General features: G+C 46.7%; 1 long non-coding RNA gene across 1 annotated transcript; it reads left to right on the top strand.

Moving 5' to 3' along the window:
• Window positions 1–6,248: 6,248 nt before the first annotated feature.
• On the top strand, window positions 6,249–15,174 carry LOC142475355 (uncharacterized). Its single transcript, XR_012790894.1, has 3 exons — window positions 6,249–6,785; window positions 12,321–12,387; window positions 14,731–15,174. It is a non-coding gene; the product is annotated as an uncharacterized LOC142475355 (long non-coding RNA).
• The last annotated feature ends 6,338 nt before the right edge of the window (window positions 15,175–21,512 follow it).

The raw sequence follows: 21,512 nt of genomic DNA on the forward strand, positions 1-21,512 counted from the left end.
CATGAGGGGAGATGCTGAGACAGATCTAGGAAAGAGTAGAGTGATTCTGGCAGCAGCATTTAGGATAGATTGTGTGGGAGACAGGTGAGAGGCAGGAAGGCCGGACAGCAGGAGGTTACAGTAATCAAGACGGGAGAGAATGAGGGCCTGAGTCAGAGTTTTAGCAGTCGAGCAACAGAGGAAAGGGCGTATCTTTGTTATATTGCGGAGGAAAAAGCGACACGTTTTAGAAATGTTTTGAATGTGAGGGGCGAATGTGAGAGAGGAGTCGAGTGTGACCCCTAGGCAGCGTGCTTGGGCTACTGGGTGAATGACTGTAGTTCCAACAGTAATGTGGAAGGAGGTAGTAGGGCCAGGTTTGGGAGGAAGTATGAGGAGCTCTGTTTTAGCCATGTTGAGTTTAAGGCGTCGGAGGGTTCATCCAGGATGACATAGCAGAGACATTCAGAAACTTTGGTTTGTACAGCAGGTGTAAGGTCAGGTGTTGAAAAGTATATTTGTGTGTCGTCGGCAGAGGTGATAATTAAACCCAAAATATGTTATTAGTTCACCTAGAGAGAGTGTGTACAGAAAAAAGAGAAGAGGTCCCAGTACAGAGCCCTGGGGTACCCCCACAGAGAGATCAATAGAGGAGGAAGTGTTAGCAGAAGAGACACTGAAAGTATGAAGGGAGAGGTATGATGAGATCCAGGATAGAGCTTTGTTCCGAATACCAAGAGTATGGAGAATGTGGAGGAGAAGAGGGTGGTCCACTGTGCCAAATGCTCCAGAGAGGTCGAGTAATATTAGCAGAGTGTAATGACCTCTGTCTTTGGCAGCATGGAGGTCGTCAGTTATTTTAGTGAGGGCTGTTTCCGTGGAGTGAGCAGTGCAGAAGCCAGATTGTAGAGACTCTAGGAGATAATAGGTATTGAGAAAATGGAGCAATCGAGAGAATACAAGACGTTCAAGGAGTTTTGAGGCAAAAGGCAGGAGGGAGACAGGTCAATAGTTAGAAAGACAGGTAGGGTCAAGCTTGCTGTTTTTGAGTAATGTGTTAATGACAAAAAAGAGTGGGGATTGGTCGACCTCCTATCTGGGTGCCAGTCTGCCCAGACAGAGAGGCGTATAAAGAGATATCGGGTCAGCATTGAGAACATTGGCAGGTAAGAGCGGTTCTCATTTTTGATTTATAATTACACCCTCCTTACCTCAGCCTCCTCATCATACTCGCCGCCCAGATTGCCCATCGTGCTGTGATTGGCCCAACTCACGGTATGTGAGCTGTGATCAGTTCTGCCCTGTTCTCCATGATTTCCTATGGAGGCTGGGAATCTGTAAAAAGGGCAGCCAATCTCAGCTCTAGAGACTTCGCTCAGGCTAGCGTGGAGAGGTTGTCATGGGAGACCAGGTACTTGTAACACCTTTTATATTTGTTCATTGATCATACATTAGGCAAAACTGAGTAGTAGAAACAAAATGGAGTTTATTTTGGAAAACCTGCGTACAACAAGAAGATATACACAATAGACAGACAACAAAAGCACACTTAATGGAGGTCTGGGGGGTAATGTACACTTTCCTAAGTGCTGGGCGCCCGCTTGGAGTGGGCTTACCCTGACTGGAATATACCCCCGGTTCCTCTGCTTTTTCGAAAAGAGTAACTTTGAAAAGCCCACCTTACCTTCATCGACACAAGTCACTGGATGGTCTGGTTCTCTGCCTTGGTCATCTCCTTACATACACTCCACTAAGCTATACTTAGCATGGTGTTAGGAGGAGCGACCAATCAGAGCGTGGAAACCCTATTCCACTAGAATATAGAAACAGGGGCTCATCTCTTGGCTGACATCAGAGGAGGGTGCATGCCATGCCAGTTCGGGATGTGGGGGACAGGACATATGAATTGGCCAATGGGAAACGCACCAACATACTTCCACTTGCCCCAGTCAACCCATTGCCACCTACTGAGTAGGCTCCATTAAGTCTGGCAGGCCAGAGGATCCTCCCCACAGTTTGTCTCTGTTCTCCAGACTCAGTACTCAGCCCTGCCCCGTCCACTTAGCACCACCACACCTCTCAACATCCTGTCTCCTCTTTGAACTACAGACATTATGCAGACTTGCTGGCACCTTAAGCAGCTGCCCTGTCTGACTGCACCGAGCCTTAAAATACATGTATGAAACATAAAACATATTTTAATACATGGGGAGACTCATGGCTGTAAGGGATATAGGAGTGAGATATCAGGGCTCGAAAACCTGGAGTCTGGGGCACACGGGGCTGCCCAGATGTAATTTTGCACGTGTACAGGCAAATCATGCCTGCTCACGGGTAGAATAAAGGTACTACCGGTAGCTCCGGTCTCCCCAAACTCCTACAAACAAAATAATTGCATTCTTACCCAAATATCCTACCTAAAACTTACACACAGAAAGTGTCATGAGTCTGGGGTAAAGGGAACATGGAAAGTAAAAAGCAGGGGTCAATTTAACTTTCATGCAAAGATACCTGGCCCCTGGCTTACAGGGATAGGTAGCTGCCAGGGACCCAAGGCAACCAGAGGGCTTAGCCTTTATTATATAGCCTGGTTACCCTTGCCCATCACAGAGGTACTACCAAGTCTTAAGCAAGGCTGTGCCAAAGATACCCCAAGATGAGGCTGTCTGCCTTCCTGAAGCACAACATTTAAACCAGTCTGTCAGTTTTCAACTTGCAGCCAGCACTGCCTTTGGATGTGTGGAGGGGTGGTATTGTATTTTGGGTGTGTGAGGAGGGGTATTGTGGTGTGTGTGTGGGGGTATGTTTTTTGGGGGTGGGTTGTATTGTACTTTGGGTGTGGCAAAGTATTGTATGCTGGGTTTGTGGGGGGTTATTGTATTTTGAGTGTGGAAGAGTATTGCATTTTGGGTGTGGGGTGTATTATTGTGAGGTAGGGGGTTGTACCAGTGTTGTGTGTGTACAGGGGATTGAGGTAGAGGGGGTTAATTTAATGATAGTGGAGGGGGGAGAGTGAGTGAAGAGAGACAGACTGGGGAAGAGAAATACATGGGGAGAGGAGGGGGCCCACAAAGAGGTACGAAAGGGCGGAATAGTAAAGGGGGCTTGCAATGTCTGAAATGGATGGGGGTTCTTGTAAGGCTACTTACATGGGGGTGGGGGCCCAGTCAAATCTCTCATCCTGTGCCCCGGTACATTTGTGTGTGGTACTGCCCAGTAGTACCTGGACTGGGCTGTTGGCAATGGTATCTGCAAGGTAGGTGTGCTGCCCCGTCTCAATACTGATATGCTGCTCGGTTCTGATTTGGGAAATTATTTCTGTATGTTCCAAAGGACCTTCCAGCGACCCCAATCACAACTGTAACACCCTGCTCTATACCCGGGGAGATTGTCTCAAATCAGTAGGAGATAAATCCTGAACCCTACCAGGATCAACTCCCATGCTGCCCAGGCTGATCCCAAGAGTCTGCGTACCTGGATAAACCAGGGGTTCACCCAGGCCCACCAGTAGATCGTGGGTGCCATAGGGTCCTAGCACGGTCCCGAGCCTGCTACCAAAACCCCAGAGGACTTGGACTTCCAGGTATACTGGAGAGGATGATTCTGGAGCCCAAGCTGGCCTTAATCTTGGGGGGGTCATCCCAGGATGGGTCTTTCCCATGAACTCTTGGGTTAGAGGGGGAGGTGTGACAGAAAGGTAACCAGGAACAAGTATTGTATTGTATGTCTTTATTTATATAGCACCATTAATGTACATAGCGCTTCACAGTAGCAATACATGTGGTAATCAAATAAATAACAGATAATATAAATAACAGGTCATGGGAATAAGTGCTACATGCATGAAAGTAACATTAAGGAAGAGGAGTCCCTGCTCCGAGGAGCTAACAGTCTAATTGGTAGGTAGGGAGAACGTACAGAGACAGTAGGAGGGAATTCTGGTAAGTGCGTCTGCAGGGGGCTAAGCTTTATGTAACATGTGTCCAGTAATATCCACAGTGCTATTCATACACTTCTTTAAGCAAGTGTCTTAAGGTGGGTCTTAAAGGTGGATAGAGAGGGTGCTAGTTGGGTATTGAGGGGGAAGGGCATTCCAGAGGTGTGGGGCAGTCAGTGAAAAAGGTTTAAGGCGGGAGAGGGCTTTAAATACAAAGGGGATAGAAAGAAGACATCCTTGAGAAGAATGCACGAGTCTGGATGGTGCATAACGAGAACTTAGGGCTGAGATGTAAGGTGGGGCAGAAGAGTGTAAAGCTTTAAAAGTGAGGAGGAGAATGGAGTGTGAGATGTGGGATTTGATCGGAAGCCAGGAGAGCAATTTCATGAGGGGAGATTCTGAGACAGATCTAGAAAAGAGTAGAGTGATCTGGCAGCAGCGTTTAGGATAGATTGTAGTGGAGACAGGTGAGAGGCAGGAAGGCCAGACAGCATGAGGTTACAGTAATCAAGACGGGAGAGAATGAGGGCCTGAGTCAGAGTTTTAGCAGTCGAGCAACAGAGGAAAGGGCACATCTGTGTTATATTGCGGAGGAAAAAGCAACAAGTTTTAGATATGTTTTGAATGTGAGGGAGTAGTCCAGTGTGACCCCTAGGCAGCGTGCTTGCTCTAATGGGTGAATGATCATAGTTCCAACAGTAATGTGGAAGGAGGTAGTAGGGCCAGGTTTGGGAGGAAGTATGAGGAGTTCGGTTTTTGCCATGTTGAGTTTAGGGCGGCAGAGGGCCATCCAGGATGATATAGCAGAGAGACATTCAGCAACTTTGGTTTGTACAGCAGGTGTAAGGTCGGGTGTTGAAAAGTACATGTGTGTGTCGTCAGCATAGAGGTCATATTTAAACCCAAAATATGTTATTAGGTCACCTAGAGAGAGTGTGTTCAGAGAAAAGAGAAGAGGTCCCAGTACAGAGCTCTGGGGTACCCCCACAGAGAGATCAATAGAGGAGGAGGAGGTGTTACCAGAAGAGACACTGAAAGTACAATGGGAGAGGTAGGATGAGATCCAGGATAGAGCTTTGTTCCGAATACCAAGAGTATGGAGAATGTGGAGGAGAAGAGGGTGGTCCACGGTGTCAAATGCTGCAGAGGTCGAGTAATATGAGCAGAGTGTAATGACCTCTGTCTTTGGCAGCATGACATGGAGGTCATCGGCTATTTTAGTGAGGGCTGTTTCCGTGGAGTGAGCAGTGTGGAAGCCAGATTGTAGAGGGTTTAGGAGAGAATAGGTGTTGAGAAAATGGAGCAAGCAAGAGAATACAAGATGTTCAAGGAGTTTAGAGGCAAAAGGCAGGAGGGAGACAGGTCAATAGTTAGAAAAACAGGTAGGGTCAAGCTTGCTGTTTTCAGTAATGGTATAACTGTATCATGTTTGAAGGAGGATGGAAAGGTTCCAGAGCAGAGGAAGGATTTAAAAATGTGTGTGGGTGTAGGGATTATAGTAGAACCAAGAGGTTTTAGGAGATGGGAGGGAATGGGGTCAAGAGAGCAAGTGGTAGAGGGAGAAGAGGCGATCAACAGCGACACATCCTCCTCTGAGACAGTGGAAAAAGAGTCAAGGAAGGCAGGAGGAGAGTTAGAAAGAGGTGTAGGATGGGAGGAAGAAACAGAGGGGATGTTCTGACGTATGGATTCTACCTTTTCCTTAAAATAATCAGCAAAGTCCTGAGCGGAGATGGAGGAAGGAGAGGCAGCTGAGGGTGGTTTGAGTAGAGCATCAAAGACAGAGAACAGTCGGCGTGGGTTAGACTTGTGCATTTTTATTAGTTAAGAAAAGTAGACGGGAGGATGAGGATGAAAGGGGGGGGGGAGAGGATGAGGATGAAAGGGGATGAGGATGAAAGGGGGGGAGGATGAGGATAAAGGGGGGGAAGGATGAGGATGAAAGGGGGGGAGGATGATGATGAAAGGGGGGAGGAGGATGATGATGAAAGAGGGGGTGGAGGATATAAAGAAAGGGGGGGAGGATATAAAGAAGGGGGGTGAGATAAAGAAATGGGGGAGGGGGAGTTAAAGAAGGGGGATAACGAAAGAGGGGGTAAAGAAAGATTCAATTCACTTGTCACCATCTGACGCGGAGCCCTTCCCAATAAAGTTTCAATGAGGCTCTGTATGTTATGTTATATGTATGTTAGATGGTATAGAATATCTGTTCCATCTGTTGTATATGTTATAGGTTATATATGTTATGTATGGTTCATATGTTATATAAGGTTCATGGGTTAAATAGGTTAAATATGTTCATTAAATCATTAAATAATTGTGTTCATTCAACTGCTGGGTATATGCATGTATATATATATGGATATGCACTCACTATAACTTAGGTACTGCTGTAAGTCGTTATAAAGTTAAAAATCACGCTACAGTTTAAGGTTAAGTTAGTTATCAGTTTTGCGCCGGTGGGATTCACCCACGATGTCGTACATGTGTTCCTCATATAGGTCCCTGACGAATTAGGACCTCAAACAAGTCCCAGGGGGGTCGGTCCTGGGAAGGGAAAGCCGGCCATTTTGGAAGGTCAGGCATACCGACCTGCCCATTGGGCGTCAGATTCCCACTCGGGGGACCCTGAGGGGAGCTCTGGTTTTTCTTTTATTTTTTTTCATTATTACAAAGCGGATTAACTTATGTTTCCAATTTTGCTTTACCCCTTATGTGTTTTCCCTTGTACTGTCTCCTCCCTCCCTACCTCTCCCAATCCTTTCCCCACCCGGCCGGGGAGGATGCCGACCTAGACGGAACACAAGAACTTTGCCGGATGGTAACACCAAAAACGTCCGCCAGTTGAACAAGGGACAAAGTGGACAGGGTGAGTCATCAAACTGAACAAAAGAGAGTGATAGTGCGCAAAACCAAATAGTGACGTGATAGGTGAAAAATAAGGGAATAATTAAATAACTTAACCTAGGATTGAGCGTCTGCAGCTGTGATGGAGTGGGGGGGCTCAGATACCCCCTGGAGCTAACAAATGGATACAAAAAAGACACAGCGCACAACGCTCATAGTGCATTACAAGATATTATTGACATATATAATAAATGGGTGAGTAATGTGCGTACATCAAATATGATAATAACGAGCAGTTTCGGGATATTTTACCCAACACCTCCGGAGACCAGAATGGGTGTCCTTGCAGGAGTGATGCTGCTGTCCTCGATATCACAGGGTCCAATTGAAGTCGGTTGCACACCTCTGCTGTTCCTTGCTCCCCTAAGCACAGGCAGGCTTGGAGCTGCTGGTTCCTGCAATGTTTCAGCAGGGCAGTCTTTAGCATCAGCTGGGCGTCAGCACTCTCCTCCGCGTGAAGCGCTTCAAGATCGTGACGTCACCACGGGGGTTTTCGGCGCCGCTCACAGGCAACCAAAGTCGCGCAGTAGGGTGCTGATATAGAGCTAGAACACTAATAAACCTTGTCCTACGCGTTTCGAAACGGAACGTTTCTTCATCAGGGACTGATAAAGAGTGGATTCTGGTAAAACTTATAAATCCCGCGATCGTATCTCATTGGCTAAGTCCTTAGTTGTAATTGTCCAATAGGAAGACAACATGGGCGGGTGCTGACGCCCAGCTGATGCTAAAGACTGCCCTGCTGAAACATTGCAGGAACCAGCAGCTCCAAGCCTGCCTGTGCTTAGGGGAGCAAGGAACAGCAGAGGTGTGCAACCGACTTCAATAGGACCCTGTGATATCGAGGACAGCAGCATCACTCCTGCAAGGACACCCATTCTGGTCTCCGGAGGTGTTGGGTAAAATATCCCGAAACTGCTCGTTATTATCATACTTGATGTACGCACATTACTCACCCATTTATTATATATGTCAATAATATCTTGTAATGCACTATGAGCGTTGTGCGCTGTGTCTTTTTTGTATCCATGAGTCATCAAACGTTAGCTTGTTACACTTCTCACACATTAAGTGATGGCGTTAACCCTTATATCACATAACGTTAAGGGCTTTAATAGCCCAACCAAGAGAAAAATAGCTTTCGCTGACTATAAACGAAAACACGCAGATGTCCTAATGTTACAGGAGACTCATTTTAGCAAGACCAACGCGCCTAAATTCCTAGACAAAGACTATGCCCAGTTCTACCTTTCCACCGCACCGGTTAAAAAACGTGGAGTGGTCATCTTGTTCCATAATAAAATCCCATTTGTAGCCCAAACTATTAAAAGAGACACAGAGGGACACTTTTTTATACTAGTGGGCACGATACGGGAGCAATGCATCACAATAGCCACAATCTATGCCCCCTGCGAGCAGGACGCAGTCTTCTTTGAAGACTTTTTTTGGACTCTACGCACCGTCGCAAGGGGCGGCGTAATACTCGCAGGGGATATCAACATGGTCATGCAACCAATCCTAGACAGATCAGGGAATACGGGCACAGTACATAAAAAAGTGGGGACCTCTTTACGCAAGGGCCTCAAAGACAACCAACTGACTGACATATGGAGAGAACTACACCCGACTGATAGGGACTATACGTTCTATTCCCACCCACACGGCTCCTACAGCAGAATTGATTACTTTTTCGTCTCTTGCCAACTGGTTCCTCTGGTCTCCCGAGCTGGGATCAATGATATTTCATGGTCTGACCATGCACCGATAGAGCTAAGGTGCGAGCACATCCGAACAGGCAGACCAGGAGCGAACTGGAAGCTCAACGAATCAATCCTAAAAATCCCTGAGATGTATGAGACAATAAAGGAAGAAATAGTTCAATTCTTCCACACAAACACAGGCTCTGTAGATTCCCAGTTTGTATTATGGGAGGCTCACAAAGCGACGCTGAGGGGCATACTAATTAGCACCACAGCTAGGAGAAAACGGGAAAGGGACTCAAAAATTATGAAGCTTCAATCGAGATTACATTCCCTTACATCTCTCCATAAGAGTAACCCTACAAGAATTGAAAGATACCAAAATTGAACTAAACATGTTGTTGACCTCCAGGGCAGATAACGCGCTGAGTTGGTCTAAGAGGAAATTTTACGAAAAAGCGAACAGGCCGGATACTATGCTGGCTCGAGCGTTAAGAGACAGACAAGTGAAGTTTAATATCCAAGCTATACGCTTAAAATCAGGCACCCCCACGGCCAACCCTAAGAAAATAGTAGAAGAATTTGGTTCGTTCTATGAAACACTATATAATGGAGAGAAAGTGGCACATAACGCTAAAACGAGCGAGAAGCTGAGAGATTTCTTAGCCAGCTCAAAACTAGGGAGATTGACAGAGGCAGAGAGAGAGGCCATGGGCGCTGATTTCTCTATAGAGGAGGTGTCACAAGCCATTAAGGAACTCAAACCCTCAAAAGCCCCAGGGCCTGATGGCTTCTCGGGGCTATACTATAAGAAATTTGCCAAAGTACTAGCCCCTAGGTTGCTCCACGTGTTCAATGCAATATTAGCAGGAGCCCCCATCCTCAGAGAGATGTTACAGGCGTCTATATCATTAATCCATAAACCAGGTAAAGATCCGCTGGACTTCAAAAGTTATAGGCCCATATCCCTAATCAATACTGATATTAAAATATACGCTAAACTATTGGCCAATAGATTATGTCTAATCCTACCCAGACTTATACACCCAGATCAGGTCGGATTCATTAAAGGCAGACAGGCAGCGGACAATACCCGGCGATTTATTGATCTGGTAGAATTGGCCACTAAAAATAACACACAAAGTACAGGCATACCCCGCATTAACGTACGCAATGGGACCGGAGCATGTATGTAAAGTGAAAATGTACTTAAAGTGAAGCACTCCCTTTTTCCCACTTATCGATGGATGTACTGTACTGCAATCATCATATACGTGCATAACTGATGTAAATAACACATTTGTAACAGGCTCTATAGTCTCCCCGCTTGCGCACAGCTTCGGTACAGGTAGGGAGCCGGTATTGCTGTGCAGGACGTGCTGCCAGGCGCATGCGTGAGCTGCTGTTTGCCTATTGGGCGATATGTCCTTACTCGCGAGTGTACTTAAAGTGAGTGTCCTTAAACCGGGGTATGCCTGTATGTTGTTAAGTCTGGATGCAGAAAAAGCTTTTGATAGGATAGACTGGCCTTACCTGAAGGAGACGCTTGCGGCATTTGGCTTTGGGGATCAGGTGAGTAGAGTGATTCTCTCGCTGTACTCAGGACCTACCGCCAGGGTAATACACCAGGGCTTTTCATCTCTCCCCTTTCAAATTAAGAGTGGCACGAGACAGGGATGCCCATTATCCCCTTTCCTGTTCGCTCTATGTATAGAACCACTGGCGGCGCAAATTAGAGGCAACCCGGATATCTCAGGGTTAAACGTATATTCTCAAACACATAAAGCGGCCCTGTACGTAGATGATATCCTACTAATTATCTCAAAGCCCCTCACCTCCTTGCCAAACCTATTGGATTTATTGGACAGATTCTCGAGCATTTCGGGATTTAAAATAAATCAAGCTAAATCTGAAGCCCTCAACATCAATCTCCCTAGACACGTAGAGAAGTTATTGCAACTGAATTTTAACTTCCACTGGCAACAGAAATACATAAAATATCTAGGAGTCCACATAGCCAAGAACACAAAAGACATCTACAATGCAAATTACCCCAACCTAATTCGGACGTTGATAGCTTACCTCCATAAATGGTCCTCTATACGAATATCCTGGATAGGTAGGATACATAGCGTCAAAATGAACCTACTCCCTCGTATCCTATACCTTTTCCAGACGTTACCAGTGCCACTCAGACTGAAGGATTTGCTCTCACTTCAGTCTGCAATCTCTAAATTTATCTGGGGAGGGAAAAAACCCGAGAGTCAACAAATTAAATATGAAAAGATCTGTCCTAGCGGGGGGCCTAGCGGTACCCTGCCTGCTCTCATATTACAAAGCGGCTCAATTAAGCCAAATTGTTCAATGGCAATCCAGTCCACATTTAAAATGGTGGGTGGAATTAGAGAGTGCTGCCTGCGCTCCTTTAAAAATACGCAACTTGATTTGGCTACCTAAAACAGCATGACGATCTGCTGACATGCCACTTTCCTCAATGACCAACTCGTTGTCTATCTGGGAGGCTAATAAGACTAAATACTCTCTCACAACGAGTAAATCTTTGATGTCCCCAATTTGGAACAATCCCAAGTTCGCTCCTGGCCTTCTGGAGGGAGATGCATCAATTTGGAAACAAAAAGTTATATACGAATTAAAGATCTGGAGGGTTACAATAGCAAGATTAAAACGTTTGATCACGTCAGAGAAGAAAAAGATATACCCCACTCAGAATTTTTTAGGTACCTCCAGCTCCGAGCATTTTATAACAAATTTGCCCCATACCCCCCCCTGACGTCATTCGAAAAGCTCTGTCTGGCAGAGACCGACACAAAGGGACTCACATCACAATTGTACAAGGAAGTAGTTGATTCTGCGAGCTCTAGACAGCAGCCACCGTCATTTAGAACCCAATGGGAAAGAGACCTGGGAGAGACATTAGAAGACGACGAGTGGAACGCTATATATCTGGCCACGGCAAAAAGCTCCATATGTACCGCACTAAAGGAGAACGCATATAAGGTCCTAATGCGGTGGTACCTCACCCCAATGAAATTAGCCAAGTTCGTGCCTGGATCCTCCTCACTATGCCCCCGGCAGTGCGGAGGATCGGCCGATCTGTTACATATGCTGTGGTCTTGCCCGCGGATCTCCCCACTATGGGAAGAAATTAGACATTGGATAGAGGGTCTTCGACCTCACTATTCCCCCAGACCCATGGCTATTCCTCTTGAATAGACCACTAACGGGCCTGTCCAAAGCAAACAATAAATTAATAGCACATTTTGCAATAGCCACACGGAGCGAGATCGCAGCACTATGGAAACGCCCCAAAATTCCAAGTATCCCAAAGATTCAAAATCGATTGTGGTTTATCTGCCAGATGGAAAAGTTGACGAGTCTAGTTAACGACACTGGCACCAATTATCTCAAAGTATGGGCGCCTTGGCTGGCGCAGATGGATATCCGGGGTTGAGAGGAACACAATCTGGCTGTGATAGATGCAGGTGCGTTCTCCTTTAGGAGCGAAAACTCAGCTCACGACGACTATACAGACAAATAGACAGAACACCTACAGAGGTGTTAAACTGGAGAGGACGCAACCCACAAAGAACCTTACTAGGATCGGTGAAGAGACCAAGCACGAGTCGATGCTCCTCTTCCGGCCGCGCCACCCCTTACTCCCTTCCTACCCACCTCCTTATTTTTTAAATTTTTTTTTTTTTTTTCTTTATTGATTTTGTGTTTGTCAATTTGAATTAATCGTACTATGTGAATTATGTTATTATCTTTATTGCTAGTCCACCCAAAACAATCCGGTCGAGTAGGGCCCGAAAAACCGGGATATGTCTCACGAGCTGACATACGGTACTGTCTATAGCGGAGATTAACACTAAAAATGAATGTAATGTATACTGTATTCTGTATCACTTGTTTGGAAAAATGCAATAAAATCTAAGTTACAAAAAAAAAAGAAAAGTAGACATGTTTAGCTTGCGAGAGGGCAGAGTTGAAACAGGATAGCATAAATTTGTAGTGAAGGAAGTCTGCGAGAGTATGCGATTTCCTCCAGAGGCGTTCAGAGGAACGCAGCATGTGGGAATTTAGCCAGGGTCTAGGGTTAGAAGGGCGAGGGCGGCAGAGAGAAAGCGGGGCAAGAAGATCAAGAGAGGAGGACAAGGCAGAGTTGTAGTTCCTGACCAGGTTGTCAGGGTCTGTAGCAGAGCTGAGAGTGGAGCGTAACGTGGATTCAAAGTCAGGAAAGTGAATAGAGCGCAGGTTTCTGCAGAACCGGGGGTTAGATGGAGGTGGAGAAAGGGAGAAGCGAGATAGAATGAGATGAGGTGATGGTCAGAGAGAGGAAAAGAGGAAATGGAGAAATCGGAGAGACGTTTTTAGTGAAAACCAGGTCTAAGTAATGGCCATCCTTGTGGGTGCTGGCTGCAGACCACTGTTGAAGGCCAAAAGAAGAGGTTAGAGAGAGAAAGTGGGATGTCCAAGGGAGAGAGGGGCCATCAATATGACAATTGAAGTCCCCAAGGAGAAGAACAGGGGAGTCTGAGGAGAGAAAGAGAGCCAGGATTCAAAGTGAGAAAGGCAGAAGGGGGGTGAGAAGAGGTAGGTCGGCGATAAATGACCACCACATGGACAGGGAGAGAAGATCTGGATAGTGTGAGCCTCAAAGGAGGGAAAAGCAAGAGATGGAGGAATAGGAATGGTTCGGTAACGGCAGAAAGAGAGCCGGATTCCCACGCCTCCACCCCTGCCGTCAGGACACGGAGTGTGGGAGAAAGAAAGGCCACCATAGGAGAGCGCAGCTTCCAGAGCAGTGTCAGACTGAGTGAGCCAGGTCTCAGTTATAGCAAATAGGAGCAGAGTGAGAGAGAAAGAAGTCATGCACAGAGAGGCACTTGTGAGTAAGGGAGCGAGCATTCCAAAGGGCACAGGAGAAAGGGAGAGAGGAGGGAGGGTGGCAGGGGATGGGTGTGAGGTTGGAGGGGTTCACACCAGAAGGAGTAGAGGTTGTAATTGGCAGGCGAGGACGAGAGCATGTAGGAATAAGGCAGGGACCAGGATTGGGAGAGATATCCCCAGAAGCAAGGAGGAGAAGCATGGATAGAAAGAGGATGTGTGAGGATGATTTGTAGGGGTGTTTTTTAGTGCAGGGGATATAGCTGTGTGGTGTCAGAGGACGCAGGTAAGAAAGGAGTTCATGTGAACAGAGAAGTGGTAAAGGAAGGAGAGATGGAGATATATGAATGGAGTTAGAGACATACTGAGGCTGGTAAAAAGAAGTGCATAATTTGAGAAGAAGTGAACACACAGCAAATATAAATGGTAAAGGCAGCATCACAGCAGTAATGATGCAGTCTGGTATAGATGATATCCTCCTTTCCAGCGTAATTCAAATGCAGGAATCAGGGCCAGTTGGGGGTGTCCACTTCTTCTGAACTTCCTTTTAAACTTTTGTCTGCTTAATTAGCACATCTGAGGCACATTCAAACAGAAGGTTTTCTACACAGGGTGTTCCCTGCCTAGGTTTCAATGCTTAATTTAATTAAGGGTAGGATGAAACAGGATTCAAAGATAGTTTTTACCTAGCATTGTATCACTTGCATATATTATAATACACACAGCAAAGGCTTCAATGAGAGGATTTAGAGATGTTTTTTTTACCTAGCATTGTATCACTTACATATACTGTACTATAATACACACACACAAGTATAATAAAGGTTAATACCTGGGGCTCGTCCTTACCTGGGGCTCATCTAACCATCAGACACGTTAGCTACCCTGTATTTAAAAGCCCGGTAGCCTATGCATCCTATGTAAAATATACTCTTTATTCAACTGCAAGTGTAGAAATGTTTTTTTTTTTCTTTACTTTATGCAACAGTTAAGCATATCCAAAGTCTGGGCATGTGGGGATGAGAAACCCTTTGTGCAGACCACATGTTTGGGGAAAATGGCTGCTGCTGTGACTGGAGGAGCAGGTGAAGTGTAGAAAGAAAGGAGAGTGGCAATTGGCGGACATCTGACTGGGGGGGAGGGGGCATCCACCATAAAAGTGGAGCATTTTTTTACCTCCCCAGCCAGAGTGGTGCCAGCCAAGGGGGTAAAATCATTCCAGCCAGCTGGGGGAAGCCATTGCTGAGTCCACACTGATAGGTGCTGCTCCCATTGACTCGTTTGTATTTCCCTCCACAGGCCCTTACATCTCTTAGCCCCACCTCATCTGATTGACCAATTACAGATGAACCCTCACCTACTGATTGGTCACCTGCAATTCTACCATGATTTCCTATGGAAGCAGGGAATCTATGAAAGGGGAACCCAATCAGCATTCCATAGTTCACTCTGATCTTGCCGTCAAAGTGAACTAAGCGGTGAGCTCCAAGACTGTGCTGGAGACACCCAGACATGAGCCTGGAAGTCTAACCCTGTGGGACATTCAAAAGAACTTTTGTACTATGAACTGTATCTTGACAGAGAAGAAGTGGAGAGCAGGACTATTAAGCATTACTTTTGAAAGGTCTCTGCTGCAAATTGTACCAGAGAAGTCTAGACGATATTTGCCTCAACAGAGAGTGGAAGCAAGTCCCGGGTAAGCCTTCAATGTGGTGCTCAGCACCTAGCCAGCTCAGATCCCTTCCGTATGAACCTGTTTTAGTGAGAATAGCTCAATTATGTTTTATGTTTTGAGGTTGCTGGCTCTGGCTGGAATATAAACATTTATTGAACTGCTTTGTCCTGTCTGGTCACAGTGATAAGTTCTGGTCTCTTGTGACAGGCCATATGACACATTCTGGTGCCTGCCACGTTTGCTGGTACTTGAATGTCCTACACTTGGGGTCCAAACTAATGTAGATGAATCAGAGCATTACAGATTTTCATCAAGTAACATTTATTGTGCCATAAGGAAACACAATGTTTCGGCCTCGAACTGGCTTTTATCAAGTGAAAGGCCAGTTAGAGGCAGAAACAATGTGTTTCGTTTTGGCACAATACATTTAGCTTGATGAAAATCCATAGTGCTATGTTTCAGCTGCATTAGTTTTGATTCATTCTGGATTATTGGCAAACAGTCCGTGGAACCAGGACCACAGATATTAGTATCAGATTTTCCCCCCCTCATTTTATGGTGTGCAGCATTTACCCTATTTTTTTACTCACTACACATGTGGTCCCAACCTTTTTGTGTCCAAGGCGCACACTTGAGAGTCCAGGAGAGTAGCAGGCAGCAACCAATTAACATACAAACACACAATTACCTTGGGGGTGGCCTCCAGTGTCACAGATGCGGAAGTTGTGCCCGACGTCCGGAGCAGAAGGAAACTGCGGCACTGCGGCAAGCTACTCACTGGAAGCCGGCAAGCTACTCGTAGCTCACGATCAACATGTTTGCGACCCCTGATCTATGAAATGGCTAGTCACGGCCACCCACAAATGCTTGACAGGCATCTTGGTGCGCGTTTGGGACCCCTGGCATATAGACAGGCAGCCTTACATCTATAGACTCAAACAAAAATGCAAACTCGTTCAGCAATGCACTGAACTTATCAAAGTTTAGTGAATAGGCCCCAAAGTGTCTAATAACCACACAAAGGATACCATAAATATTCACACCACTGTTGGTTGGGTAAAATGGAAGTCTTCTTGCCTCAGACTTTTATTCAATGTTTAGAGAGTTGCGATTCTCCTATAGAAGGTCCAATGTGACAAAGCTTTTTATGGACATTGTGTTTGACTTTGAGAAGGGCCTTTATGCTTGTAAATCCTGGCTCTAAGGCCCGGATGTTTAGATCACTTGTTTGTGGCTCTAGCCAGTAGCACAATCTTAGCTAGTAGCACAATCTGGAGGCTGACAAAATTCAGGGCCTCAGATACACAACTCTAAACTTAGTGGTCACATTTCGTCTCTCACAAGTCTGCTTCCACGTTTACTTCTTCAGAGCTTCCTCTTTTTTTTCAGCCTCCAGATATTATTTCATTTAAACAAGGATTCTGGTATTCAGACCCACATACCTCTCTCTGAAAGTGCACGCTCACCCTGCCACAATTCTTGCAAAGGACACCAGAAAAAATAGCATTGAAATTATAAGGTAGAGTGACCATGTAAGTCTGCCAGGATCTTCAGGGAAACATACAAGTGTATTATGAAAAGTAGTAGACTGTCAGGTTTGTGCTCGCCACAAACCAGGACTGGACTGCAGGGCTGAGGTGGGGATGGTTATACACCAACCTTAGACCACAAAGACGGGTCCGGAGTGCGAATTCCGTGGTCAAACGTAGCCGGGTCAGGATTGGAGAAGTCAGGGTTAACAATATATATCCAGGCCGGGGTTAGGGCAGGCGGCATAGGTGTAAGGAATCCGTTCCTGGGTTTGGTGGAAACCCTTTCCTTACAGAACTGTGCTGTTTCCAGACAACCTCCCCTCACATCCACCTGTGCTGGCAATTAGTGTCGCCCTGCCTTGGTGCTCTCTCATTGGAGGAATGCCCTCACACCTCTCTCACTGGCCTTCTTATACTCGGCTCTCACACGTCCTCAGTGCCGAGCATAGTTCTTTCTCTTAGAATGTAATTGAAGTGTTCGGTCCGGTTTCTGCTATTTCCCAACCACCCATTTCAGAGACAAGCACAATGTCCTTGGACCCCATGGAAACACCCAGTCTGACTCCTCAAGTACTCTCGGCAGTGTCCAGTATACCTTCCTCGGACTCCGGTGCTGTACTTAGTATAACCACTGTTGCTGTTCAATCCTTTGGTTCAGGAACAAACTGTTTCTCCACTGATTTTCCCACAGCTTAAGTGATAACCAAGAATGACTTTAAGCTCCTCACTGCTGAGAACACTTTTTTCTTCCTAACTTCCCTATTACTCCACGCTTAGCCTTAGAGTCTGGCATTCCGACTCCTCAGATAATACTCTCTCGCTGTTTTTCCCACAGTATTCGAGGTATCCGCTACAGACTACATGGCTGCTACAACCAACTAAGGGTTATCTCTCTTGGAATCTTCTGTAGTGACTGTTTATCCTACAGATTCAAAGGACCCAGGGTTCAAAACCGAGTTACACTTCTCTGATTTTTCCACAATATTTGGGGTACCTACTACAGATCACTCTACTTCAGCTGCAAACTCAGGCTTACCTTCCAGTGAGGTTTCGCTAGTACCTAATGTATCTACTGCTTTCAAGGACCCTGTGTTCGAAATAGTGATATCTGATACTGTCTCCCCAACAGTATCGCGTGAAGCCTCTGACTCTGGGACTTCCACTCCTCAGTCAAGTTCATGTTCTCCCGATCCTTCCTCTGTGCTTGAAATACCCAGTTCTAAATACAAGACTTCTGTTTCTAAATCAGGTTTACTGCTCACCTTGCTTCCTGCTGTACCGGATAAAGTCTGTATGGATCCAAGCTTTCTCACTTTGCTAGCAGATCCTATGCCCGCAGGGCCCCGTGTGGTGGCTGAGGTGTTTCCTCTGGATTTCATGTTGCCCTCGCCAAAGATTGAAACACCCCTATTGGACTGTTTCACCCCTGTGGTGTCCGTTCCTGTTTCTTGTCCTCCCATGGTGAATACGGGCATGCTTTTCTCTGCTTGTTCTTTGGTGCCTACTGCTCCCTTTCCGGATGTCCAGACTTCGGACCGGATGCTTCGTAGACTTCAGATGCCCAGGAATGCTGACCTATCGTTTGCCAGTGCCACGGCAGGAAACTACTTAAAATACTATAACCTCCACTTTTGACTTCTTTGGGGGAACAGGCCTGGACTGTACCAAAGGGGTTGCGTCAATATCTTGCAGTGAACCCTCCAGCCCTATACCCTTACTAACAACGGTCCGGAATTCCTGGGGAGCAAAAGATTCTCTCAAGCTTCTACGTACCGATTCCAGCAAAAACATTGCCTGTCCAGAAGGCCTCTCTGCTATATCCGACCAACAATCAGTGTTTTTGTCCTATACACTCGGACTATTACTAGGGACCGGGCACCTGGCTGGTGTACTTTGGACTTCCCTGTTCGGGAATCACCTGCTTTTCCACAGCTCTGGATTTCCAAGACATTTTGTGTTGCTTTCCATATACCAAGAATTGCAGTGCTACTGCTCTCTGATCTAAAGATGGCGCTTGCCAATGATTTGTGGGATTATGGATCTACACCTCGCCAAGACAGTTCAGGGACAATGATATGTCTCCCAGATCTATGAGTGGTCCTGTTCGCCCAGAGTTCTCACCTGAAAGGGGAGGGGGGGGGGGTTACTGTAAGGAATTTGTTTCTGGGTTTGGTGGAAACCCTTTCTTTACAGAACTGTGCTGTTTCCAGATAACCTCCCCTCACAATTACTGTCGCCCTGCCTCGGTGCTCTCAATGGAGGAATGCCCTCACACCTCTCTCCTGGGATTAGCCCGCTGGCCTTCTTATACTGTGCTCTCACACTGCCTCAGTGCCGAGTATAGTCCTTTCACTTAGGATGTTACTGTGTTTGCCACAAGCTACCTGTTTGGCCGCCCTGTTCCTGTATTCTTGTTCCTGATCCCTGTTCCTGTGACCTGCTGCCTTTTCCCATAGCAGAGGTCTGCTTACTGAGTCCAAGGTCTGCTGCTCTCGCCTCGCAGAGGCCTGTTTTGGACTTCCGTGCTGAAGCGTTGGTTCGCCAACGCTGCCCGGAGGTGTGCCTGTTCCGGCCTCCTTCTCCCTTTGCTGCGACCGGTACCATGGGCCATTCCCACTCCTCGCACAGAGGCCACTCCCGCACTGCTGCTGCTCCTACGCTGAAGTGGAGCGCACCTGATTTCCTGTTGCCGAACCCCTGCTTGGATAACATTTTTTCTACTGTCTCCAACCAAGACCCATGCGTGTCAAAGGATTACCCTGGCCTCTCCAGCCCTGAACCTGCTATGAACGACTACGAACTGCGCAATCCAGAACAGGCTTTTTGGCCTAAGGTCCGTGTATTCACAGCCCCACCTCAGCACCACGGTCCGGTCTTGGTTTGTGGCGAGCACAAGCGTGACAAAAGGAGCATAGGTTGAGGTCACAGACCGGGGTCAGCATCAGGGAGAGCGTCAGTGTAGGGTTTCAGCATAGGCACTGCAGTGCAAGGGGAGGTCTCCGGGACAGGAATCCTGCAGTGCAGGGGGTCCAGCACAGGAGGTCCTCAGAAACAGGAAGAGCTTTGGCAAGGGTGCTTCAGCATAGATGCTGCAGCGTAAACAAGGCAAACACGTAAGAGAACAAGGAAGCTTCAGCACAGGGGCTTCGGCACAGGGATGGACTCTGGACAAAGGAGGCTCCAGGATACAGGAAGCTTAAGCACAGGAAGGCAAAGAAGAGACAAGCAAAGGAGCTTGTGGTCAGCACAGTAACACCAAGAAAGGATTATGCTCAGCCACTTCCTGGGGGAAGGGCTGACCCTAAATAGCATAGGCAGCCAATAGGGACAGAGCTGCATAGCAGGCAGCAAGAAGCAGACTGCAGTGTGAGTCCAGACCCAGGTGATTCCAATTGCCAAGTATAGGGAGGCCTTTGTCTGGAAGCTCTGAATGCTTGTAAGGGTGAATTGCAGCCAAAGCCAGGACCAGAACCCTAACATAGACATTCACTTTAATTTAAGATGTTACAGAGACAGAAGAACAGCACATTGAGAACATGAAGACATAATGCCATTTGAACTGCAACACCACATATGTGGTTTATATTATCAAATGCTCTTGTAATAAGAAATATGTTAGCCTGACAAAGAGACTATGACAGTAGGGGTAAATGTGGCTGCTCTTTAATAAAGGTCAAACACACCATTATCCCTACCTGTCATTAATATGCTATATTTATTCATGTATGAATACAGTAGGGCCCCACTTTTCAGTGTTCCGCTGATACTGTGGTACAGAGAAGGGGGCCGCCATGTCTGCGCATGAGGTCGCGCATGCACAGAAGGTGGATGCGCAGGTCTGCAGATGCGCAGAAAATATCCGGTTAGGGTACCGTAGAGAAGAACTTGCCGTATTAGCGGGGCCCGCCTGTAGTCACATATCTGTATACTGTGACTACATTGGTCTGATGTTATATGTTGTAGCCTGGATTCAGCACTTTTGGAACCAGGAGTTAATCAATGTTAAATATGTTAAATGTGCGGATAATTGGTATATCAGTATCCAATCTAAACACAAGAGATCTTGGGCAAGATAAGGCGAGTGGCCTGAAATATTATCGAGCGTGGCAGGGCTCTGGACTCAGGTGTGGGAAAAGTGGCTCCCCGCAGGGGTACCAGTGTTTGGTCCAGACACTGAGTCGCCTAAACCTTCAGGGGCTTTTGAACGGACATAGGGAACCATTGCCGGGAATGTGCCCTGTTGTTGTGATTCCCATTGGTCCATTCAAATGCCCCGCTAAACTTAAGCATGCCCCTGTGGGCTGTACTGGAAGTCTTGTAACCCGCCGTCACTAAGGATTGGTCCGATGCAGGCGAGCCTTCACTCACTGATTGGACCCAGAAGACTATCCGCCCTGGGATTAGCCAGCCCTCTTCTTCCTCCATGGTGGTGAATGGTGACTGAGGGATATACAAGTGGGAACCCGGCTTTGGCTCCAGAGTTATCAGAAAGCCAAAGTGGACACATTACATATTCAAAGTCATTAATGGGTGATCCGGAAGGAAGCAATGGAAGAAACTTTGAAAATGCTGGCTCATGGAGAGCAAACCAGTGCTGCCCATACTACCAAGGACAGTGGCACAAATTTGGGAATGTGGATGAGGGTAAATATTCAAGACAGATGTCCCCACACGTAGGACTTTAGGTTGTTTGTTGTTCCCCGCGTTGGGTGAGTTTGTGTATATGTTTTATGTACTAGAGCAGGCCTGCACAACTCCAGTCCTCGAGGGCCACAAACAGGCCAGATATTCAGGATATCCCTACTTCAGCACAACTGGCTCAATTAGTGTCTCAGTCATACTGAGCCACTAATTGAGCCAGCTGTGCTGAAGTA

The sequence above is a fragment of the Ascaphus truei genome, unplaced genomic scaffold, assembly GCF_040206685.1.
Source record: "Ascaphus truei isolate aAscTru1 unplaced genomic scaffold, aAscTru1.hap1 HAP1_SCAFFOLD_1182, whole genome shotgun sequence".
NCBI lineage: Eukaryota > Metazoa > Chordata > Amphibia > Anura > Ascaphidae > Ascaphus > Ascaphus truei.